The sequence below is a fragment of the Cyprinus carpio genome, chromosome A15, assembly GCF_018340385.1.
Source record: "Cyprinus carpio isolate SPL01 chromosome A15, ASM1834038v1, whole genome shotgun sequence".
Classification (NCBI taxonomy): Eukaryota; Metazoa; Chordata; class Actinopteri; order Cypriniformes; family Cyprinidae; genus Cyprinus; species Cyprinus carpio.
This window is the reverse complement of record NC_056586.1, coordinates 24,607,245-24,634,856: the sequence shown is the minus strand read 5'-3', so window position 1 is coordinate 24,634,856 and position 27,612 is coordinate 24,607,245. Positions and strand designations below refer to the sequence as shown.

General features: G+C 36.0%; 1 pseudogene; it reads left to right on the top strand.

The window, feature by feature from the left end:
* Positions 1-219: 219 nt before the first annotated feature.
* Positions 220-27,612, top strand: LOC109104179 (annotated as a pseudogene).

Genomic DNA, 27,612 nt, shown 5'->3' with positions numbered 1-27,612 from the left:
AATATTTATTTTAGCTCATATATAAACATATTATTGTAATTCTTTTTTTAAAAAAATTATTAAATTAAATATTTAAATTAAATTAAACTATTATATATAAAATATGTATTTTAAATATATAACATACAATTTAAGATATATAAAAAATATATATTTAAAAAGTTTTTTTTTTTCTTTTAACTCTGTCTTTCAGTTTCGAAAGCAGCTCCGAGACGCGCACTGACGCGCGTGCGCTTGGCGTGGAGCGCTCCGGTGATTTTAACGGGACGGTTCCAGTGGAGTCGCGTCGCGCGGCGGTGTGTCGCCGCGCGTGTGCTGCGAGAGATTGCGCAAACGCTCTTCCGTGGGAGGAGCCTGAACTGATGCGATCTGTTGTGAACGTAAATCCGTTCTGTTCACATGGAGAAACACGGAAACGTTGATCGCGCGCCAAACCGTCACAAACCCCGCATTTGATAAGGACACAAACAGACGCGGAGCGACGCGAGCCGGTTGGTGTTTTCTTCTCTCTTTCGTGCTGTTTTGTGAGCGTTATTGACGTGGACGCGTATTTACCTGCTGTTCTCGACCACTTCCTCTTCCGCTCCAGCCAACAGAAGTGTCTAAAGTACCATGGTACTGCAGCGCTTACTGTACGGTACTACAGTCATCTGAACAACTGTAAACTAAAATAGGCTATTTTGAATTTTTGAAAGGTTCGAATGTTTAATTGTATCGTTTTTGTATTTTTGTATGCTGTTTACACTATATATATATATATATATATACATATATATATATATATATATATATATATATATATATATATAGATATATATGTGTATGTGTGTGTGTGTGTGTGTGTGTGTATTAGAAAATATATATATATATATATATATATATATATATATATATAATATATATATATATATATAGTTTATACACACACACACACACCACACATACACACACATATATATATATTATATATGTATGTATATATGTGTATGTGTATGTGGTGTGTGTGTGTGTGTATAAACAACTATATTGTGTGTGTGTATAAACCATACATATATTGTGTTTTTTTTTTTATATATGTGTTTATGTATATATATATATATATATATATATATATATATAATTTTTTTTATTATTATAATATTATTTTTGCATTTTTTATTTTATACAGGTGCAGTTTGACACAGTGCATTATTGTATAATGAATACAAATAATATAATAATAATAATAATATATATATATATATATATATATATATATATATATATAATATATATATATATATATATATATATTTGAATATGTTAAAATATTTTTATAAGTGATACTTTTAAATTGGTACTCAAACAAGCGATTCAATTATTTATAATAAATAAAAATTATATATATATGTTAAAAATAAATAATAATAATTATTATTATTATAAATTATTCGATTTTTTAAGTGATACATTTAAATAATTACTCAAAATCAGCACTTCAGTTTTTTTATAATAAATAAAAATTATATACATGTAAAAAAATATAAATTTTTATATTCAAATATATGTTAAATATTAATTTATTTTTATAAGTGATACATTTCAATAAAAATTTACTCTAAATAAGCACTTAATTTTTTATTATATATATATGTGTGTGTGTGTGTGTGTGTTAAAAAAAGTATATACATTTTTATATTTTAAATATGTTAAAATATTTTTTATTTTTATGTAATACATTTCAATAAATAGTTACTCAAAATAAGCACTTTAGAAATGACACTTGACGTTTCATAACATCAAAACATACGTCCTTTTGTTTAGATGCTGTTTTTTATGCTTGCAAAGGTTATTAAATGAAATCTTATTTCAAATTATGTGTCATAACTTGCTATGTTTTACCTTTAAAATGAGCTCCTGCTATTGTCTTCGACCACATCACGGAACTGGAAAATATCATATGCAGGAAACTGAGCTTGAAAGTATTATATTCAGGAAATATGATGTGCGTAATGATAAACTGGTGAAAGTGCTGCGGCGGTGGTGTTGTGATTTAGTGTTTCGGGAAAAAATAAAAGCATCCTTGTATCATATAAATCATGTTATTACCATCTGAAACCATGTTATGTAGTTTCCACGTATGTTGCTTGGTCTATTATAATGTTTAACTTTCTCTTGTGCATGCATGCGAGCGTTCATCACATCTGAACACACGCTCGTAATTCCAGCGCCACACTCAGGTGAGATGGATGTGAAATATGCGCTCGAGCGCATCGCTTTGATTGGATGAGAGTCCCGCCGGTTTGCCTTAACGATTTACGGTAACGCGCAGAGGGGCCCGTTAAATCATCCCCCGTCCCGGCTGAGTGAGAGAGAGAGAGAGAGAGAGAGGAGGTGTAGTGGGTTAGAGACCAGCACACAGAGAGAGAGAGAGCAGGATCAGTGGAGACGGATGGTTTGTGTCTGTTCTGCTCTAAGTTTGTGGTTCTGTTGCAGAAGGACGCAGACTGACGAGGAGAGCCAGACCTGCGGCGGGAGCATGTGAGTAAAGCCGTCTAACTAACATCTCAACATCACAGCTTCTGCTGCTCAACACATGCATCTCTTCAGCCTGTCAGGTTCTGCGTGCATTATGGACCCAGTATTTAGCATAGATTGTAAAAGTACAAATGTGGCATATTTGACTATTCTAAAAAAAATCTTATTTTTAATATAATTCTTAAAATTCTTTGAATATGTATATATGTTTATGTTTGTATAAAATATAAAATATATATGTGTGTATATATATATATATATATATATTATTTTAAATATTTAATTACATATTAATATAATTATTAATGTGTTTTATATAATTTGTTTTATTTTTATATATATAATATATATATATATATATATATATATATATATATATACACATATACAGATGTCCGTATTCACTGTCTTCATGTAATCTAATAATACTAAACGCCTTTATTCACCATTTAAAGTGGTGACTACAGATAAAATGGTTTATGCATGCATTGTTTTGTGTGTTTGAGATGTTTTAGGTGTGTTTTTTACGTGACTAATAGGTAATGTACTGTGTTTTTATACATTATTTTAATAGATCATCTAATCTCTGATCCAGTCCTGCATATTTCTCTGGACTATCACGGCATCAATCACTCCCTTATTATCTGATTTTCGTCAAAAAAGTGTGCCGGCATCATGTAAGCAGAACATTTATGAATCGTTTAATGAATGCCTGTAAATTGATCTACAGTTCTATAAAGATTCTGTATATGGATTTCATTTTCATTATACTAGACTTTCCAAACCCTAGATTCAAGATTTCAAGATTCAAGACTATATATGTTAAAAACACACATTTGCACATTTTTTTTTTTTAATATATAGCATTGGAAAGTGTGATATTATGATACTAAAATCCATATTCATAATCTTGTTGATACTGTAATCAGTTCATGTTTATGTATCAGTTTTGTTTAGTATTATTTATATACCATTATACATTTTTTTTTTAAATATTTTGAATTTTTTACTTTCATTTATTTGATTTGAGTTAGTTTTAGTAATTTTGTTGTGTTGTCACTTTGATTGCTCTTGTTTTTATTCTGTTTTGGCATTTTTCAGGGTTAAGTTATTTTTAGAACATCAAATTAAAATTAAATGAAAACTGAGAAATTGAGCGTGAAAATTAGCAGGAAAACAAAAAAAACATTTCATTTATTTTTATTTCAAGTTGACGTTTATTTTATTTGAACGGTTAGTAATGGTTTTAGTTTTAATTATAACTGTAATTACCCTGTTATGTAAGTATGTATTATAGTTAAGCAATTATAAGCAAGGGAAGTCGGGGCCTAATGGTTAGGGAGTCGGACTCCCAATTGAAGGGTTTGAGTTCGAGTTCGGGCCGGCAGGAATTGTGGGTGGGAGGGGAGTGGGCATGTACAGTTCTCTCTCCACCTTCAATACCATGACTTTAGGTGCCCTTGAGCAAGGCATCAAAACCCCCAACTGCTCCCGGCGACCGCGCCCGCAGCATAAAATGGTTGCTCCGGGGGTGTGTGTTACAGTGTGTGTGTGTGTTCACTGCTCTGTGTGGTGTGCACTTCGGTATATGGGGTTGTAAATGCAGAGCAAGAATTTGAGTTTACTTGGCGGAATGTCACGTCAATTATGATGCAATTAGAGTAAAATCTACATTGTGGAGAACTACCTTGGGAAAAATAATATTTAAAATTCCCAAAATGTTTGTTTGATCAGTGGGTGGGGTTCAGATAGTGCAAATATAATGAGCTTAATATAAAAGCAACAGAAGTGAATGGTAAAATTTTCCACCATGATATAAAAACAGACTTGTGTGTGTGTGTGTTGCATTGTGTTCTCAGTACAGTTACGTGACTAATTGGCCACTTACTGTCCGCTGATAGATTATCTGACCGGGTCTTGTGGCCCCCGCGGCCCGTCTCGTCCCCCGTCCATGCGTCTGTCTCTAGACGAGCATCGCATCGATCACACATAATCCGATTTCCCCCCAAAAACAAATAATGAAGCATTTCTGGAGCTCTCCCTTTTAAGCAATTTAGCGATTCGTTCAAACTTGTGCGAATCGATGAAGTGGGTTTTGAAGGATGAGTCTAATGAATTCCCATGATGCTCTAATTTCGCCCTAATGCATCTCAGCGAAATTAAAACGCACATCTGTGATGCTCAGATAAGCAGGATGGAGATTTTATCTGAATTGGAGCGTTTGGAGATGATGTCGTTATTTTAGACTCATCACACTAACTGCTCTAATTAGGTTTCTGATCATTTTATTTAGTCTCAGCTGAGACTCCCAGACTCTGCCGAGACTTTAGGTCCGTCTGTCGCTGTGTTGCTTCGTTTATACATCGTAACTAATGTTTTTACCCAATTAAAACAGTTCAAAGAGCTTCCTGAAACACACCGAGTTTATATATTTTTGTATCTTACAGGTAATTATAACAGCGGCACATTTGCATTTATATACAAGTCTTAAAGACGCCGTAGCAAAATCAGCTCGTTTACTCATTGCATTAATTTATTTTCATCCGAAGAACACAAAAGAAAGATATTTTGAAGAACGTTGGTGGTCAAGACAATATTGGATCTCATTGACTTTCATTGGATGAAGAATAAATAAGCAGAGAACTGTCCCTTAAATTCTACGAGAGAGGAAAATGGTCATTGAAAATTTTATTACTAAACTGAGTTACTGTATTTAGGGCAAAAAAAGGTTTGATTTATGCAATTAAATGCTGCATAAATTAGGGCTATAACAAAGTAAATAATAAAATAAATAATAATAATAATATTAAATTTAAATGTCAAATAAAATAATTATAAAATTAAATAAAAATATTTTGGGCTAGTCTGACTCATCACTCGTCAATGTCAATATTATTTCAACAGCCAATCAAATCAAAGAAGGCGGAGCTTAGTTTTTAACGTGTTAGTTTCAGTGGGGAAAGCGTGCGAGGTGAGATGCAAGGCAGCTAAACATTTAATAACTGACCGACATTAAATAGACCGACATGTAAGTCCAGTGATACAACATTTACTTTTTTATTTTTTGTCATTTTAAAGGAATATTTCACCCGGTGATTTAGTTTTTGACTACTGAAGATCAACAAAGAACTCTTTTTTTTTCTGTCATTGTGCATACAGTGAATAGTTCGCTCTGCTTTAGTAGGATTGCATCAGTGTCCTCAGCAATGGATGCTCTGCAGTGAAAGGGTGCCGTCAGAATGAGAGTCCAAACAGCTGATAAAAACATCACAATAATCCACAGCAGTCCAGTCCATCAGTTAACATCTGGAGAAGACAAAAGATGAAACAAATCCAGCATTAAGATGTTTATAACTTCAAACCGCTGCTTCTGGCTAAAATACGAGTCCATAATCCATAATAAACACTCCTCCAGGAAAAAGTGGTTCTGGTCTGAATCAGGAGAGAAGATCTGCACAGATCAAGCAGCGTTTAAACAGCTCTAAACAAATATGTGGGTGATTTTGATGTGAGAGACATCAGGAGACGGAGGAAGTGTTATTATGGACTTAAACTTTGAAGTTAAAATGTCTTAATGCTGTTTTTGTTTCTTTATTGCCTTAAATCCTGTTAAATCCTGTAAGCATGATATTATTTTATATAAAAGCGGCCATTATCAGATGGTTATGAAACTGCTCCAGTTTGCTCCCCCACAATATTCAGGATGTGGTTAATATTATGATATGAGGCCATTAATAAATCATTAAGTTAAAGGCTTTTTTAACACATTGATTTCTTATCATGAATCACTGTGTGTGAAACCATTAGAATTTTTTATCGTTGGGTGTGTGAATGATTACTTCTACAGCTCACTGTTTGACTGTGTGTGTTTGTGAGAGTGTGTGTGTGTGAGAGTGTGTATGTGTGAGTGCATGTATTGTGTGTGAGTGTGTGTGTGTGTGTGAGAGAGAGAAAGAAATGTGTGTGTGTGTGTGGTGTGTGTGTGTGGTGGAGAGGAGAGAGAGAGAAATGTGTGTGTGTGTGTGTGTGTGTGAGAGAGAGAAATATGTGTGTGCGTGTGTGGGTGTGAGAGAGAGAGAGAGAAGTGTGTGTGTGTGTGTGTGTGTGTGTGTGTGTGCATGTCTGTGTGTTGTTGTGTGAGTGATGTGTGTGGGTGTGTGTGTGTGGTGAGAGAGAGAGAGAGAAATGGTGTGTGTTGTGTGTGTGTGTGTGTGTGTGTGTTAGAGAGAGAGAGAGAGAGAAATGTGTGTGTGTGTGTGTGTGTGTGTGTGTGTGAGAGTGTGTATGTGTGTGTGCATGTCTTGTGTGTGAGTGTGGTGTGTGTGTGTGTGAGAGAGAGAAAGATATGTGTGTGGTGTGTGTGTGTGTGTGTGAGAGAGAGAAGAGAGAGAGAATGTGTGTGTGTGTGTGTGTGCATGTCTGCCTTGTGTGTGTGTGTGTGGTGTGTGGTGTGTGTGTGTGTAGAGAAGAGAGAGAGAGAAATGTGTGTGTGTGTGTGTGTGTGTGTGAGAGTGTGTATGTGTGTGTGTATGTCTTGTGTGTGAGTGTGTGTGTGTGTGTGTGTGTGTGTGGTGAGAGAGAGAGAGAGAAATGTGTGTGTGTGTGTGGGTGTGTGTGTGGTGTGTGAGAGAGAGAGAGAAATGTGTGTGTGTGTGTGTGTGGGTGTGTATACGTTATGTGAATGTGTATGTCTGTGTGTGGGTTTGTGTGTATATATGTTCTGTATGTGTCTGTGTGTGTGTGTTGTGTGTATCTGTCTGTTTGTGTGTGTGTGTGTGTGTGTGTATGTGTGTGTCTATATGGTCTGTGTGTGTGTGAGTGTGTGTGTATATATGTCTGTCTGGTGTGTGTGTGTGTGTGTATGTCTGTGTGTCTGTTGTGTGTGTGTGTGTGTGTGTGTGTGTGTGTGTGTGTGTATATGTCTATGTGTGTGTGTGTGTGTGTTGTGCCATTCGAGGCCAGTGATGTGTGTTGCCGGGGTGACAGTGAAGAGCTGTCCAACATCATCCATCTCTCTCTCTCTCTCTCTCTCTCTCTCTCTCTCTCTCTCAGTCTTTCTTGGCACAGGATAGTTCATTCATTCAAGGGCGCAGGGTTTGGTTTTAACATTTGAAATTCAATTCAGCTGCTCCATATGTTCACATACGCCGGTACAGTGCCACTTGCAGTTGATCATTTGTTCTTGTTTAAAAAGAGCATTTTAGTCAGCATTTGCCCACAGGCTTTTGAAAAAAAATCTTATCTGAATAATAATAATGCATCTTTTATTTTATTTTAAATATGCATTTAAATGTTTTTTAAATAAATCAACTCAGCACAGTTTTGCTTTTATTTTTCGAATTTTCAGTTTTCTTTCAGTTTTAGTAATTTTGTTATGTGCTGCATTATTATTTTGTTTTTAATATTTCTGTAAAGCTTTATTTTTTCAGTTTTAATCATTTTAGAGCTTAAATTACAGTTTAATATTTTATTTTAAACACTGAATTTTTTAAATAGTTTTAGTTAACAATAGCAACACTTGATGTATGTTTTAAATGCATTTATTTTTAATATGCATTTAAACATTTGAAGAAATCGACTGATTCATTTAGCTTTTATTGTTTATATTTTCAATTTAATTTAAGTTTTAGTAATTTTACTTATTTTGTATATGCTTTTTTAGTTTTTGTATTTTTTATATCTATATAGCCTTATTTTTTATTTCAGTTTTAGTGATTGTTAGTTTTTCAGGTTTGTATATCAACTTTATTGCACTTAATGAAAATGGTTTTAATTTGTTTTAGTTTTAGTAAACAATAACAACACAATGCATGTTTCAAGTGCATGCATTTAAATGTTTGAAGAAAGTGTTTTTTGTCTTTTATCCAGTTCACATAATTGCCAATTGAAAATATCTAAATCTGCACTCGTGCATCTTGCTTTTCTTTTTTATTTCATTAATTCTCGTCCTCCTCTAGCGCTCCTAAAGCTGTCGTGTGGTGGTAAAAATACCTTCAGAGGTGTTTTATGGAGTCTGATAATAAACTGAGTGGATGTCTGATGAAATGTAGGCAGCCCATTGAACACAGACTCATTTTCTCTCTCTCTCTCTCTGTCCAGGATGCCATTGGTCTTCACACTTCTCTGCCTCTGCGTTTTAAAGATGGGCGGCTTCTCCGCATCTGTCACTCAAGCCACCGTCCAATCAGGTGAGAGTCGAGTCTGATTGAGCGGCTGTGATTGGTCAGTCTGTGGCTGGTGAAGGATGAATCCTCTATTGCTCTCTTGCCCGAGACTATATCCATCCTCCTAATCTATCAGCAACCAATCAGATCTCACATTTGAATAATTGATCCAATGAGCACATTAGATCTTCCCACCAATCAGCAGGAGCGTCTCCAGAGGTCTGCGTGAATGAGCTTATATCACAGAATCTACATCTACATCTTCAGAAATAGTGCTGAATGATGCAAACTAAATAAATAAATGAGAATGAGTGAATGAATCTGTGCTGTTGGAAATGAGAATGTTTCCCAGTGCATTTTTAAGCTTTGATTATCTTGTTTTGGATGGTTTTTTTGCTTATATGAAGGATGCAGAATGTTTATTTTCAGTACTTTATGAATTATGTTTGTGTATTATTATGTATGTTTGCTCAGCACCAGGATTTTTATCAATAATTAAAACTAAAATGATAATATTTTAGATTAGATTAGATTATGTAGCTTATACTTATATTGTCAGCGCACATGTGAAGCGTACAAGGCAAACGAAAGTGCAGGTACGGCATACTATAAGAATGCAATTAAGCAGTAAATAACTGAAATACATGGTTACAATATGTACATATAACTATACAGATAAGTTATTGAATTACACCGATTTTAAATACTTTGGATATACAGTATAGGTTACTAGTGAACATGTTTACAGATGACTAGGAATGTATGTATGTGTGGCATTTGTGTGTATGTTTGTTTTGTTAATTATATTTATTTTGTTACTTAAAGATATAAAATATTAAATAAGATTTAAGTGAAGTGTATGTGTGAATATGTGAATATATTTATTTTGTTACTTAAAACTTAGTTAAACCTGAAGTAAAAAAATAAAAAAACTAAGTAAACAACACCTAATAAAAATGCAATACAAATTACTAAAGACATTAAAAAAACTAAAATGACAAAAGAATGTCAACAAAATTACTAAACTTAAAAAGTTTAAGTGAAGTCAAAATATTACATAAAAAAATGCAAAATATAATGAAAATTATAATATTATGTCACTGATACCAAAATAATGCTTGAAATTAACATGTTCATATAGATAACATGATGCATGCAATATTATTTTAGTATTATTAATATATAAAACATTAATAATATTTATTATGATTTTGAATTAGCTTTCATTTTTATGTTTTTAATTTTCATTTCAATTTTTAGGTTTTATTTTTTTTATTTTATTTGGTTTGTTTTTTTTATTTATTTATATATTGATTTTATTTTTTTTTAATTTCAGTTTTAATAATTTTAGTACTTTAAATTTTATTTGTAAGTTTTTTTTTTTTTATGATCTATTTATATTTTATTTTAGCTTTATTTCAATTACTGAAAACGATTTTTTATTAGTTTTAGTTAACAATAACAATACTAGATGCATGTTGCATATTAACATCATACACCTGACGTCAAAAATGAAAGGAAATGCCTTTGTTATTGCAATGATTTCCTCATTAAAAATAAAACCAACTCAAACAATCAAGTGAAAAGTGACTGGATTTCGTGACATTTTACGATATCCCTTTAAACAACATTACACAAAGACTTTCGTGCAGTCTTCCAAAATTAGGTTAAACATCCAAATACAAGATTTTTTTTTTTCTGATTGCGATGTCAGAGTAGGTGTATTTTTATTTTAATGAAGAGGTGATGAGGTGGTTCGTTGGTGTCGGATTAGACGGTGTGATGAATGAAAACTCCTCCTAAAGACACCGGCTTTCAGAGCACCTTAACATCACGACTAATGATAAACACATTTGAGGGAGTTGCAGCGGGAAACCAAATAAAGCAGAGTACCCTTCTATTGATAATGAATAATGCAGCAGCAGCTGTTTTCAGGTTTCGTGTCCAGCAGCTGGTATCACATGTGCTGTTCTCTATGTCATAATATTAGCGCGGTCATGGGATTACGGGCCGGTTGCACCTCTGGAAGCAGGGGTTAATTAAAAACGCTTCCCGCTGTGGGACAGGAAATTGATTGTTCCAGGAGGGGGTCATTTATAATGGCGTGCGGTGTGTGTGAGCGCTTGTACTAAGACACTCTTAATAGGAAGACTAATCCTCTCCCAGTCACAAAGTGACAGACCAATTACACACACACACACACACTTCGCTGGTCCTCCCCCTCCAGCGGCCCAGTGCTCGCTCCGTCCATCTCACAGACAGATCCTGACATCACATGCCCATCTCTGTGTGCGTGTGAGTGTGTCTATTGGCGTGTGCTGTGCGTGTGTGTGTGTGTGTGTTTTGTTTTTTTTGCTTGTGTAGTGTGTGTGTTTTGATTTTGGATGGTTTTTTTTTTGATTTTGGTTTTTTATTTTTTTAGGTATTCTTTTTTTCATTAGAAGGATCAGCATTTACACTCAGAACATTTTTTTTTTTTTTTTTTTTTTTTAGTAATTTTGTAGTGTTTTTATGTCATTTTTACTTTTGAATTTATATTATTATTATAAAGCTATCGTATAACTTTATATGACATATTTCAGTTTTAGTGATTTAATTTTTTTTATTAGTTTTTTTAATTTTAGTAATTTTATTACACATTTGGCATTTTATTTTTTTTCCTTAAATATTTTTATAGCTTTCATTTATTTTTTATTTATTTTTTAATTTTCAATTTTAGTGTTAGTAAGTTTGTAATGTGATTTTTGTAATTTTTTTAATCAGTTTTTTTAAATATTTTATATAGAATATATACAGTATATATAGAAAAAATATATAAAGAAAATAATTGTTACTTAAAATAAAAACACTTTAATTTAAATAAAATATTTAAAAACCTTTTCTAATTTTCATTTAGTTTAACTTGATATACTAAAATAACTAAAACTGATGAAAACACGCAACAAAATTACTTAAGCCAAAAATTCATTAAAATGAAAACAGAAAATATAAAAATAAAAACTATATTAATTCTGATTGGCAAGGTAACATTTATAATTTCAATCTAAGTTTTGTTTATGTGCGTGTTGTGCAGCGTCATATTGATTTGGGATGGTAATTTATTTAAATAGACTTTTTGACATTTAGCAGGTTCAGCATTTTAACAAATCACCTTATCTTTCATTAATATACTGAATAGCGTTTGCATACTGTAAGTGTAGGTTTGCATGGTGAGCGTGTTTGAGAGAGAGAGAGAAAGAGCGTGCCTTGGTATTAATTTCATATTGATGCATTAGTTGCTGATGTGTGAGTTTTAAGATGTAATTGATTCGGCCTTTTTAATGTGTTTTAACCTTTTAAACCATGTTCATGTCATAAATTTGATAGCTCTATTACCTAATATTGATTTGCAAGCAATAATGTGAGTGTGAGTGTGTGTGTGTGTGCAAGGACTTGAGTGTATAAGTGCATTTGAGCCCATGCAGAGGAAATTTTATTGTTTATTGTTTAGCATGTTGCTTTCATAGCTCAGGTGATGTAATGAAGTTATTAGTTATATTTCGTTGAAGTACATTACAGGTCAAAAGTTTGGAATATTTATGATTTAAAAAAATTTTTTTGAAAGAAGTCTCTTCTGCTCACCAAGGCTGCATTATTTTATCAAAATACAGTAGAAACTGTAATATTCTAAAATATTTTTACAATTTCTATGTGAATATCTGTTCAAATGTAATTTATTCCTGTGTTCAACGCTGTATTTTCATCATCATTACTCGAGTCTTCAGTGTCACATGATCTTCAGAAATCATTCTAATATGCTGATTTGCTGCTCAAGAAACATTTCTGATTATTATCAATGTTGAAAACATTTTTGCTGATATATAAAATCACAGTTTCTATAATAAGGAATGTTTCTTGAGCCAAAATGGCTGCTGAAAATTTTAATTTGCATCACAGGAATAAATTACATTTTGCAATATATTCACATAGAAAGCAGTTATTTTAAATTGTAATACTATTTCACTGTACTTCTACTGTATTATTGATCAAATAAATGCAGCCTTGATGAGCTGTTAGACAAAAACATTAAAAAATCTGAATTATTCCAACCCACGGATCTGCCCTCTTTAGCCAAATCCACCTAGATGCTTTTTCAGCTGTGTCTAACGTGTGTGTAAAATCGCTTTCCTTCTCGCCCCTCTCTCCTGATATTCCAAGTGCTGTGTATGCCCTGTACAGCGACTGGCCTGCAAAGCCCCGACACCCAACCTCCACGGGCCAGCACTTGGCTTTCCAACCTTTTCTTTGGCAGTTGCTCCTCAGTTCCTCATTGAGCTTCCTCAGTTCCTCATACTTTTCTCTTTTCCGCTCAAAGGCCTCCTCCATCTGCTGTTCTCAATGGTAAGGTGGGTTCTTTATTGAGTAGGTTCTTTGCTTGATTTGGGGCATAGAAATTGGTCTCTGTGATGTGAGGAGGAAACCGCGGCTGCTTTCCTAGGTCTACTTCCATCCTCCAGTCCTGTGTAGTAAAGAGTAGCCCAGTTGCCTTTTGATGTTCTCTAGTTGGTCTTTCTCCCTCTTTGACAAAGTGAATGGCATTCCTGTTCGGTCTTGTCCTCTGGCAGATGTTAAGAGTGTTGCTGATGCATTCTGCTGTCATCCTGAGGACCTGATCATGCCTCCACCGATAGCAACCATCTGCAAGACGCTCTTTTCTTTTACAGCAACTTAAGATATGTTCAAGTGTACCAATTCTCTAACAAAGAGGGCAGACTTTGTTATTTCTCTAGGCCCCAACAATGCAAAATTAGGTGGCTTCACAGGACGTCATAGACTGCCTTGATAAGAAATTTGATACTCTGTGAATCCTGTCTCCAAGAGATCATTCTATGTAATCTTTCGCTCCATCACCTGCTCCCATATGGTCCAGGCACCCTGTTGTCTCATCACTACTACTGCTGTCTGCTCATTCTCTTCCTCCTACCCAACTGCCCTGATTTCATCTTAAATAAGCGGTCGTCTCTCTCCCTCCCTTGTGCTTTATCGAAACGTGGCACTTCAAGGCTTCCAAGGCCAGATCTTTCCCTTAGCAACTGCTCCCATTAGCACTTTGTGTCGCAGCCGCGCCTCAGCTCCTTCGCGCTTCTGCTTCTGCTTCTCTACTTCCTTCCTGTTTTTACTTCCACTCTTGCTCCGATAACTTTGGGTCTGAGGATTCACGGTACTGCAAACACTTCTCTCACTCTAATTACTTTGAACTTTCAAGGGGAGTCTCAGTTTGTAGGACCTCCCATACAGTGCAAAACTACTGATATTTCTAGGTAACCCAAGCCATCTTCGCAAAAACCGGTTCACTACCCTCTCCAGTTCAGTAACGGTTGAAATTGGGAACTTGAATAGCAACAGTGGCCAGAGGATTCTTGGTAATATGCCGTGCTGATAGACCCAAGCTATACACCACTCTGGAAGGCCACTCGTGTCAACTTCCTGCATCAACTTCCATTGCTCACACTCCTCCCAGGTGTATCTTATTGCAGCTTTGTCCTTGAGTGTCGCGTTGAAAGTTTTCCCGAGACTTTTAAACAGGGTTCTCTGTTTATAGTTGGGATTTGGATATTCTCTATAGAGAATCTGAATTTTTCAGAGACTCTCCCCTTCTTTAGCACTGCAGATCTCGACTTTGCAGGCTTAAAGGACATCCTAGCCCCACCCCATCAGCCGCTCCAGCCGCTTCAGTATCCACCACCCTGGCACCTGGTACTGACTCTGTTGTAATAGTCAAGTCATTGTTCAATGCCAGGCTAAACAAGGTGCAGCCTGTGATAATACCAACCTCCAACCTGCACCAGTCTGATTTAACTGGCCTTGTTGAAACTCTCAGGTGGAACTTGTTGTAATAGTCCATAATGAGCTTTGTGATGCCTACAGGAACATGGTGCCTAAGCAGGGCACTCTCAACAACTTTACGGGCAATTGAGCCATAGGCATTTACCAAATCTAACCATAGCACCACTAAGTTACCACTGGTTTCTCTGGCCTCCCTCAGCAGCTGCGTGATGACTCCTGTATGTTCCAAACAGCCTGGCACCTTTGGGATACCTCCCAAGGGGGAAGTCGTTTTTTATTTTTTATAGAGGTGGAATCATTACGATGTGGTTGTGGGTTCGAGTCTCGGGTTGGCAATACCTTGACTGAGGTGCCCTTGAGCAAGGCACCGAACCCCCAACTTTGGGTTCGAGTCTCGGGTTGGCATTAATTTGTACCCACTGCTCCGGGTGTGTGTTCACGGTGTGTGTGTTCACTGCTGTGTGTGTGTGCACTTTGGATGGGTTAAATGCAGAGCATGAATTCTGAGTATGGGTCACCATACTTGGCTGTATGTCACGTCACTTTTGGACAGAGGTATCAATGTACTTATTCCTCAAGAAGTACTAGGTTAAGCGCTTTGCCACCATGCTGAAAAAGATTTTTCCTTCAACACTTAGCAAGGATATTATCCTAAACTAGTTGATGTCTACTGAGTTTTCTTCTTTTGGGATCCACACACCATTTGCATAGCTCCATTGCTTGGGCACTTTACCTCGTCTCCAGATAACTTGAGGATTTTCCACAGCCTTAGGAGAAGACGAGGGGCACCGTTTGTAGATGTTATAGGTAGTACCACTTGGGCCAGGTGCTGAGCCAGCTCTAGCTTTCTTAATAACTTGTTGAACCTCTTTGAAGAGTGGCTCTCACAAGTCAAAGACCTCTGTTGGTTCTTGAGGGGTAATGAGGATGTCACAATCTCCCTGTTCAACTTCTCTGTCTGGGTCACTGAAGGTGCTATGGAGATGTTGATCTATCTGGTCCTTTGTACATATCAGGACACTTTTTCTTCTTGCCCAGCAGCTTGTTTTGTGAACTGGAAGGAATTGCTGATAAATGCTGCTCTCCTCCGTGCTCTTTTATCTTTCCCTCCTACGTCTCCGATGCTGCTCTGCTCTTCTCAGGGTTATGAGCCTTTTCCTCAGCATCACTCGTAATTCTTTCAGTGGTGCCCTTTCCCTCTCATTTGCCAACTTATAGTGACTCTTTAGTTCTAACGGATTGTTGGATTTTGTTGGCTCTGTTACTCCCTACATATGGCTGCTTGGTCTTTTTTTCCTCTGTGCCAAATCTCTCAGCTGCAACTGTCATGACCAATGTTGTTATTGTCTACAATCTCCTCTCCACCTCACCTTTCGCTATTGTTTCCAATGCCAGGTCTATGTCCTCATCAAATCTATCCCAATCTGTTGTTTGACTGGCTCTAGGCCATCTGATCCGCACAGTCTGTGATGCTATGTTTGGCTTGGACAGCATGCACCACTCGGAGGCTCTGGGGTACTGTGGGGGTGCTTCCTGACCCTGTTCCTCCTCTGTCTCACCAGATCGAAGATCTGTGCATTGTGGTACTCTCTGTTGCTCCAGACATTTCATCCATGACTGATGGATTTTCAGACCTCTCGATTCTTACACATTTTGTCACAGGCGCACCGGATAATCATTGTTATTAGTCCATTGCTTGGTGGGTCGATAACCTTGATTATCTGTCCACATAGGAAGCTCTTCCCCCCCCCCCCCCCCCGGGCTTCCCTGTGGGTATCTTTCTCTCTACTTTGATCCGTAGCTTTCTGGGGTTCTCCCTCACAGGAGCATTGCCAGTTAGGGCTGCTAACCCACCCGCCCCAATTTGCTGTCTTTCTAAGCTGTCAACTGTTCTCTCCTCCAGTTGTCACCAAACTTACCTTGATTGTAAACCAGACTTTCCTGGTAGTCACTGGCCATTTCCAGACAAAAGTGCTTTTAGAAAACACCTTTATGATGCTATGCTGGGACACATCATCAGTGATATTACCCTGGAGTCAGAGGGGTGTTTCAGGGTCTTTCAAAATATCATACACCCTCACCAAGGCGACCCGACCAGGGCTGATCAGCTGCCCTAGCAGCAACCCACGGATCTGCCCTCTTAGCCAGCCATCCCACCTAGATGCTTTTTCAGCCTGCATCTAACATGGTGTAAATAAATGCTTTCCTTCACCTCTCTTCCTGATATTCCAATATATACAGTACAGAGCTATAAAGTGTACATGGAGCCAGCTCGGATCATTTGGACACTTTGCAAAGACACTCTCAACCTTTTTTCATCACTGCTGCACTGCATCATTATAAAGTGAAGACAAATGCATAGCTTTTTCTCTTATTTCTAACCTACATATACTGTGTCTTGCCATTGTTTATTTGTGCTGTTCTTCCTTTGTTTTTGACTTTTTTGCATATTTTGTTTTATTGTCTCTGTAGCTTTTTAAATTTCAAACGGTCTATTTTGGGACATCTGAGACATTGTTGAGATCTTGTTAAGGTATGTTTCTGAGGTTGTGTTGTGTGTTTTCAGAGCTTCAGTGTCCCATGAACTGGGGGCTGTGGAGTGAGGGTTCGGTGCAGGTGTATGACGGGAGGTGGCTTATCTCTACTGTCCGCTCTTCTCTCATCCCACGCTCTACAGCTACAATCAGACTCATAACAGCAGACTGTCTCTGCTGTGGTACCGACCCCACACACACACAGGAGCTGAGCACAGCCCATCAACCTCAAACTACACACACTGGCACAAAAGACCGCGAGTAGCGAGTACATGTGGATTCAGCCGGCCTTCGGTGCTGGACGCCGGGACTCTACACCTGCATGCCTCCGGTAAACACTTACACCACAGATGTGTGCAAAGCCATCATGACTAGTTGGTTGGTGTCTGAATGGTTAAAACTAGTCTTAAGGAAGCTGAAATTAGTCTGACACAAAATACACATCACATTATGGAAGTAAAATGGGTTAGTGAATGCTGTTTCATGCAGGTTAGAAACATCATGATTACTAATTCCTAGCAGTCCCATAATAATTTATAAAATAATTTTTTAATGCCATTTTATACTTGTAATGTATGTAAATTGGTTTCACATCACACCCCATAATTCATATCCCATATATGTTAAAATATGATCAATGTTACAAAAAATGTAATTGTTACATGTATGTATATGTAATATAAAAAAATAAAATAAAATAAATAAATAAAATTCTATAAATATAACATGCGTAACCAAATCATGCAGGTTATTTCCATCATATTTATTTATTTTATATTTTAAATAGTTTTATTTTGGTGTAATTATATTATTAAAAAAATTATTACACTAGATTAAACTTAAATTAATTTATCTAAACAGAAATGTATAACCAAATCATGCAGGTTATGCCATCATGTTTGTGGTATAACCTAATCTAATCTAAATGTAATGTAATTCAAATGTAATAATTTAATTTAATTTAATTTTTAATTAATTTAATTTAATTTAATTTTTAATTAATTAAATTAAATTTAATTTAATCAGAAACATGTAACCAAATCATGCAAGTAATTCCATCATGTTAGGAATATTGGGGTTTAGAATATAAAAATCGGGGAAAATAAAATAAAATAAAATAAGCAATAACAATAAAAATAAAAGTACTATTATTTGGACGTTAACATGTAAATCAAATCATGCAAGTAATTCCATCATGTTAGGCTTTAAGTAAGGATATAAATGTATCAAATCTAATATAATAATAATATATTATTATATAAATATATGATTATAATAATAAATAAATCTTATTTTGATCTAAATGGAAATATGTAACAAAAACCATGCAGGTTATATAATCATTATAATATAATATAATATAATATAAATAATATAACATAATTATAATATAATAAATATAATATATATAATATAATATAATATAATTAATATATATAATAGAATATCAAACTAATATAATAACAAATATAATTAATTAGGTTAGGATATAAATAGACATATTATCTAGATCTAAATATAAACATGTAACCAGTCGTGCAGAGTTATTTCATGATGTTTTGTGTGTGTGTGTGTGTGTGTGTGTGTGTGGCAGCAATCATTTCCTCGTGTGTGAAGATCGGCGTGAAGCTGGAGGTGTTCAGAAGGACGGAGAGTGTGACCGAGAGCTAAACCTCACCTGAACCTGACCATAGCAACCGTTCCAGATCGAACGAACCCTCACCTGTCCAGACCTGAAACACACTCACGCTGCCCAACAGCACACACTCCGTCAGCTGGTACCAAGTGAGTCTCTGTGTGTGTGTGTCTGTGTGTGTGTGTGTGTGTGTGTGTGTGTGTGAATAAAGTGTGTGTGTGTGTGTGTGTGTGTGTGTGTGAATAAACCCAACCGACTTGTACGAAGCAAATGAATTTCTTAATCTCCAGAGTCGCACGGCTAATGAACTGAGAATATGTGAACGCAAACAATCAGCATCATTCAGTTTAAAGGTTGTATGCGAGCAAAACTATCAAAATGCAAATCAGCGCAGGCTATTTGTCTGTTTTAAAGCGTCGTAACAATGCAAGAAATGGACCTGAAGCGATTAGCATGTATGAAATAAGATGTATTATCTATATGCTAGTGCATTGTTATATTAATAACCTAACACGTCTAAAATGCATTACTGTATATAGTTAATATGGACCACTGCTATTGGAATGAATGGGAGAAAGTGGACACCCATATATGGCGACTCTAGTAAAATAAGTCCACGCCTTCCAAAGAAAAGAGCCAATCATCAGTCGGCAAAGTCACTATCTGGTCTTTACATGAAAACTTGTGCTCCGATGACGCATTTCATGTCCATCTAGTTACACAAGAGTTCTCAGGAGGACTTGTGAAGATGAAATCACACTGCAGGTGTGTGCATTCAGCTTAGTTCAGATACACTGTGCCCTGATCAGGACTACAAATCTTATATGTCCTGCACAGCTTGTTAAAGGTCATTTCAGTCAAATGACAGTTTTTAACTGCATTTTCTTGCTGCAAATACGTATATAAAATGCTTTTTTTTTAAAAGCTTGTGGGGGAAAAAACAGTTGCATGACATTTAGAAAAGTTAATACCAGCGTTTCTGTGGCAATCTATGAGGAGTTTTGTGTGTAAAAGTATATAAGGCATAAAGTGAGTTATTAGTGTTCTTATTATATAAAGGCCTATAAACATATTACTGTATTAGACGTCTTTATCAGGGATTCCCAAACTTTAAGTATTATTAACATACTATATATTTATTTTTTATTTTTATTTTTTTTTTTTTTTTTTTTTTTAAATTTTTATTATTATTAATAAATTGTTATTTCTGTTTTAGTAATTTTAGTAATCTAAATAAAAGATTTGTTGCATTTAAAAAAAGTTACTTTTTTTATATTTTTTTATTTCAGTTAATATGTTTTTTCAGTAAAATTAAATGTTTTTAATTTAAATTTTCGCGTTTAGTTAACGATAACAATGCTGTCAGCCGAATCCCTTTGGCCTAAAATATTTACTTGAAATCCCACTAATCTTTAAAGTAAATATTTAGAGGTTGTAGTTTAACATGCATTTGCATGTTTGTGGTTTTCTGATGGGTCAGTTAATCGCTGCATAACATGCAGGGGGTAAAAACAACTAACATTTTTATTACATAAGTATAATATATATGTCTTATATTAATTAAGTGTTTTTATTTTGATTATGTATTTTAATTTTAATTCGTAACATTTTTATATTTAATAATTTATAATTTTATTAGTAGTTTTATTAGCCCAGATCCAGGGTCTATAGTTATTTAAAACTAAAAGATAATTTAAATTAAAAAAAATTTGGTTTGTTTAATTGAAATAAAAAGAAATGAAATTAAATTAAATGAAATGAAATTGAATTGAATTTAAATTAAATTAAAAATGAATAAAAGGACTAAAAATAAAAATTAAAAATAAACCCTCAGAATGACATCATCTCGCTTCTAGAGAGTGAAGGGGTTTTGAGAAACATGAGACTAGTTGAGTGTAGGTCAAACATGAACGGGTGACGTCTGTTTCTCTGTAGTCATGGCAGGAAATACACTGTTTCGAAAGCGACCGGGAGCTGAAAGGAGACGGTCTGGTGATCTACAGGATGCTGGAGCCGTACACCGGCCTCTACACGTGTGTGGTTTCGTACCAGATGAACGGACGCATGGCTCAACTTCACACGCCAGCATTAACGTCACAGCTGTTGGTACGATTTTATCTCATTTCTGTGGTTGCTTATTTGCTTGTTCTTATTTCTTGCAATTGCAAGTTTATGTTTCATAATTCTGGCTTTTTCGCAGATCTTCCTAGCAAAAAAAAAAAAAATAGGTATTTTATACACACATATATATATATATATATATCTGTGTAATGACAAAAACTATAGAAAATAAAAAAACGAATAACCTAAAATGGGTAAACTTTTAATAAATTAAAATATTACTAAAACTATAATGTTAACACTGAAATAACACTGACAATCATCTCCTTGCAATTCCGTTTATTTCTCCCGAATTTTGACTTTTGTTTTTGCAATTCTGAGTTTTTAAATCGCAATTGCGAGCTTATATTCACCATTCTGACTTTTCTCAGCTTTTCGTGTTTCCTCTCATCTCAGTTCTATTGAAGCTCATTTGCGTCCGGTTTAAAAATATAAAAAAAGCTAATTGCAAGACGTTTTTATCTCCAAATTCAGACTTTTTTTTCTCTTGCAGTTGCAAATTATAAACTCATAATTCTCTTTTTACTTCTTATAATTCTGTTTTTATTTTCCTGCCACTGAATTAAAAATAAAAAGGTAATTGTACGAAAAAAAAAAAAGTATATATTTAAGTAAAAAAAAAAATGCTTAATTGAGAAAATCTAAAAAATTCAAATGAAATATAAGAATTTTAAATATTGAATAAAAATTATAATATTGAATAATTATAATACCACTGCAATTCTGAGTTTATATCTCACAATTAACTTATTTCTCCTTAGAATCCTGAATTTGTTTTCTTGCAATTCTGAGTTTATATCTCGTAACATACTTTTCTCGCAACTGCGAGTTTTTTATCACAATTCGGTTTATATCTCATATTTGTGACTTTAAATCTACCATTCATATTTTTTTTTTTTTTCATGCAATTCTGAGTTTATTCCTCACATCTTAGGATAATTATTTTTCAGAATAGGCGATTACCTGTTTTATAGTTTAATCTGTGGCAGCGAAAGCTTCCATATATTTGGTCTCCTCGTCTCAAGATTCACACCTCCGTCTCTCTCTACTGTAGTTCCTGACGTGGGCCCTAAAGTTCCCATCATTCTGAATCCCGCGAGCGATCAGATCTTCACAGTGACTCTGGGTGAGCGTCACCGGCTTCTTTCCCCGTTTTTGCCGTGTTTTCTGCAGTATGCATCACTGAACGTCTCCGCATTGCAGGAAGTACAGTGAATCTGTCCTGTCGTGTGTATCTGCCTCACCTGTACGAGGAAAAAGCAGAACATCTGGTGGACTGTCGATAACAAGACCGTGGAGCAGCTCGCCGACATCCGCGATTCCGCTCACCTGAGGGCCAAACGTACGGATGTGGTTTCTGTCACTTCTTCAGTTTGTCTCGATCTCTGTTTTATAAGCACTTGACTCTTGTGTGTGTGTGTGTGTGTGTGTGTAGGCTTTTCTCATATGATTACTTGTGGGTGACGAGATAAAAGAAACGAATCCTGTATGTGATGGATTTTCATCTGACGACCTGCAGAGGGTAGTTTAACTGCCTCCGCCAGAAACAGCCGCGGGTTAAACACCGCAGAGCCGTACTCAGAATTGGGGCCCGAACGTTAACTACAACCTAACACAACACATGCATATCTGTTTCACATAGAATTTATTCCGGTGATGCGCAGCTGTATTCCAGCATCATTACTGCAGTCTTCAGTGTCACGTGATCTTCAGAAATCATTCTAATATGATGATTTGCTGCTCGAAGAAACATTTATGATGTAGTATGTGTGTGTGTCGTGTGTAGCGTACGTCCCGACTCTAGAGCTGGGCTGTGGTTTAGGTGTGACGCTGGCGATCATGTTGATGATGTTCGTCATCTATCACGTGTTCTGGCTCGAGCGATGCGCGCTGCTGCTCTATCGCTCAGTGGTTCGGCTACTCAGATCGAGAGCGGATACACGGGTGACTTGCAAACACTAGACTCACAACACACACATTCACAGACACTTGTGATGGAAACAGCTATTATTGGAGATCAAACACCAGTATGGACTGAACTCTGTGTTTCTGCAGATGATAAGCAGTATGACGTGTACATCTCATACGCTCGCAACAGTGAGGAGGAGAGCGCGTCTCTCTGAGTTCGTTCTGTCCACGCTGCGTCGAGTCCTGGAGGCCGAGTTCGGTTACTACGTCTGCATCTTCGACCCCGGGACAGTCTTCCTGGAGGAAGTGAGTATGACTCCAGACATACTGTACAGCAGCGGCTTCATTCACTGTTTAATGTGCATTTAAGAATGCTGTATGTTTACTTCATTTACATTCACATTCACATTACTAGTCACTTTTACACCATTTCACCATTAAAATTAAAGCTTGAGGATTCGACATGTTTAAAATTCGAGGGTTTGGCATTTGAACATGAACTTGATTGAACACAGTTTTATAAATTATAAATAAATAAAGGACTATACATATGTAAAAAAAAAAAAAATGTAAAATGCAGCAAAAAAATTAATATAATAGTAGAAAAAAAAATCTAAAATATTAACAAAAATTATAATAGTGTGTGACATTAAAATAACTAATAGAATGTTAAAATAAAATGTAAAAAATACATTTAAAAATAAATTAAATATTTTAGCTATTTAATTGCATGTCATGTGACCATCAACTGTGAATTTGCATATATAAATTGTTAAATTATTGAAATATTAACGTAAAAAGAGTATGTGAACACAGACACAAATTTACAAAGTAGGTGTCAGCATTGTTATTGTTAACTATTTTTATAAAGTCGACATTTAAACGATGCTGAAATACAGTAAGATACAGTTATTACATGAAAAACTAAATGAAACTTAGAAATAAAACTATAACCAAATTAAATCTAAACAGGTAGTATTTTAAGGAATGAACGTAAATAAAATAAAAAATTAAACAAATTAAAAAAATAAAATAAGATAAAATGACAGAATTAAAAACTAAAACTCAAATAAATGTAAATGCAAAAAAAGAGAAAAAAAAACTGAAACTGACAAAAGCACATAAAAATATATATATATAAATAGATATATATATATATTTTTTTTTTAATGATAAAAAATAACACTAGTATGTTTTGGCTGTATAGTGAATGTTAGCATGAAGTGTTGAGCAAAATGAGTGAGCGTGATGATGTTCTCGTATGGTGTGTGTGTGAGTGAGTGTATTAACGTGTGTCTGTGTGTAGCTATAACAGACGATACGCTGAGGTTTGTGGGTCAGAGAGCCGCAGGCTGGTGGTGGTTGTGAGTCCGTGCAGCGCTGTTCCGCGGGACACAGGCTCTGCTCGAGCTGCAGGCCGGAGACGACCAGCATGCTGCACGGCGGCAGCCTCAAGGGGGTTCTGATCCAGTTCAAAACCGGTCCGGAGGAAGAGCTGGGTCAAAGAGCTGCGCCAGGCCCCGGCTGGCACTGACGCTCATTGCTGGAAGGGCGAGAATCGGCCCCTCTGTCCTCACGCTTTCTGGAAACAGGCTGCAGCTGGAGCTGCCCATGAGGAGGGACACACAACACACACTCACCAAGCTACGGACATCACAGGAAAACACACACCCGACACACACACGCACGAAAAACACTACATCAGGGGCAGAAGAGAAACTCATCGATCCTACTCTACCAGTGGCCTTATAGACATCAAGCTGTGTCCACAGTCACACTGTATTTGTATAGCGCTTTTCACAATCTTCATAATTTAAAAAGCAGCTTTCACATGCCATATATTCGTTATAGAAGTACTATAGGATTTTCAGTGTATATTTGGGATTCTATTTATACTATTATGGTATTCAGGGATATGTGGGTCATATACAAAAATGGGTTTTCAAGCATTCAAAACAAAAGTTTTAATACAACCTTTACATTAAAACTTAAGCCCCCCCCCCCCGTATTTTGATCAAGAATCACATTAACGGACCATTAAAAGACTCAGGTTTTGACCATTGTCACTAAGAAGTTTTTTTTTAATCAATTATAAAATATAATAAAACAATTTTTTTACATTATTTTGATTGCGTATACACCAAAAATAGGATGCCCTTGTCTTTGATCCATTATATATATATCATATTTAATTGAGTTTAAGGACATTTAAATTTAAATTTAATTCCGGTTTTTAGTGCTTTCAACTTATTGACTCTATTCCGTTAGCATATATAATTTCCATTTAAGCTAATTACGTTGAGTTTTCATGAGGGATTCCCAGTGTTTTTATAATATTATAGGATTATTGATATTTGAATTTATTTTATATTTTTAGTTTTTCATCTAATATTTATATTTCATTTCAACTATTTCAGTTAACAAAAAATGATTTTAAACAAATGATTTAACAACATTTGCATAGACACCGTTCTCGTGATGTCCGTTAATAAGATATATATATATATATAGATATATATATATATATATATATATATATAATATAGTATATCTATAACATTTTTAAAAATATGTAATTTTTATAATTTCGATTTATTTCTCTTTTTTTATCAACTCTCAAACCCCCTGCAGTTCCCTCAAGAAACCGACAGGGGGCGTGAGACCCTGCTGTAGTGGGTTTGGATTGAACTGCATTTATCTGGCACTAAAGTAGATTATCTCCACTATGGCATAGCAAGAAATAGTGTGCTATAAAAGAGGATTTTAGAGGTTTCATCCCCTCTTTAATGCTCCATAACAAACCTCCAGCTGTTTTTCATTCAATGCATTTGATTGATTTTGTTGTTGTCATGCACCACTGTTCTTCATAATATGACCATGCCATGTCCAGTATGTTCTGTGATCATATTTTTAAACTTTTTTGATAAATAAAAAACTTATTTTTGCATTGCACCGGTTTCATTTATTTCATTTCATGACATTTCTCCCGATGATTTCATACTGAACCCGATCAGACCCCATGACAGCAGCTGACGTCCATGTCCATTATTTTAATTACGCTCATGATCACGGATGATGAAAAGGGTTTGCGAAAGCATTCCTCTCAGTCATCGGTGAATAGAGGAAGTGGTAAAGCCTCAACCAATCACATGCCGTCTTGCCCGGGGGTGAATCTGGTTTTGTGTGTTTCTCCAGCTCGAGGTCTGGATGAAGCCAGATCAGCTCAGCTCATGATTCTCTAAAATGAAAAACCCCACATATGCCTAAATATATTGCAACCGTGAACGCACATGTTTCCAGCCTCCTTCGTTTTAGCAGTGTTTTTTTTTCCATTGGCAATTCAGAAAGTTCAAAAGGCATTCGAAAATGAACCACTTGTCATTAGTTTAAAGGAATAGTTCACCCCAAAATAAAAATCTGCTGAAATGTGCTCACCCTCAGTTCACCCAAGATTTGGAGTTATTATGGATTATGGAGTCATGTTTTAGATTGAAGCAACATTTTGAAGTTAAAATGTCTTGGATGGATGTGTTTCTTACAAACACGCAGCTTTTGGCTTCATAGGATGTTAAATGGATGGACTGGAGTGGATTATTGTGATGTTTACTTTTGATTATTTATACTTATATGTGGCAAAGCTGAAAAAAACAAACAAAAAAAAACATTGTGTTCATGCAAATGATCCACCCAAAACAAAAGGAACTTCAGTTAAAGCTCAACTGAAATGATAAGAATTCCTCTTGAGAAGTCAAATCTACAGTGAGATTATAATTCACATACTGTATATTTGTCCAACAAAAGAGTAAGACTTTGTGCTTAATTAACACGTGGATGAAGTGAATGATGTTTGGCGGTTGGTAAGTCTCTTCTGCTCACCAAGGCTGCATTCACTTGATCAGAAATACAGTAAAAACAGTGAAATATTATTACAATTTCAAATAATTTTTCTATGAGAATATATATTAAAATGTATTTTATTCCTGCGATCAAAGCTGAATTTTCAGCATCATTACTCCAGTCTTCAGTGTCACATCATCTTCAGAAATCATTCTAATATGCTGATTTGCTGCTCAAGAAACATTTCTGATTATTATCAATGCTTTGCTGCTTCATATGTTGTTGTCAAAAGAACAGCATTTATTTTTGAAATAGAAATCTTCTGTAACATTCATATTAACATTCATGATCAAATGAATGCATCCTGGAATAGAAGTGTTCATTTCTTGCAGGGAAGTGTAAATCAGCGCCTGCTGTGTGTGGTGTGTGTGTGTGTGTCAGATCTGATGGAGTCGGTCCCCTCAGGTGTATGCAGGCGTGTCGGCGGCTGCTGGTGGTGCTGAGCTCGGAACTGTCTGTGTGAGAAGAGCATCAGTCTGCTGGAGTGCCGTCTGTGTTGTACCTGCATCACACATCGCGCGCGCCCCTCATCACCGTGAGACGGCGCGCGCTCAGCGCCCCCTGCGGCGACATCGCGGAGCTGCGCAACAACTCCACCTCCGTGCGCTGGCACGGCGCGCGCTGCTCCGAGCGGACGGAACTCGCGCTTCTGGAAGCTGCTGCGGCTCGCGCTGCCTCTGCAGGCGACCGCTCCTCTCGGGAAAAAGACTCATCGATAGCACCTCCTCACCCACTCGGACCTGGCTCTCCGTGGCCACGCGCTACACGCAAGCGCAGACGGTACTCGCACAGTCGGCGGGAGCAAAAGGCGGGGCGGGGCGGAACGGGCACCGGGGAGTACGCGACAGATCCTGGGCGGCGCTGGAGTGAGCAAAAGGGGCGGGGCTGTGCAATCTGCGTGAGTTTTCAAAGAAAGTCGTCGAATTTGGGGCGGAGTTATCGCTACTCAGTGGAACACACACCTGCATCAGCCTGTAGCCAATGGGACGACACCTTACAACATGCATAA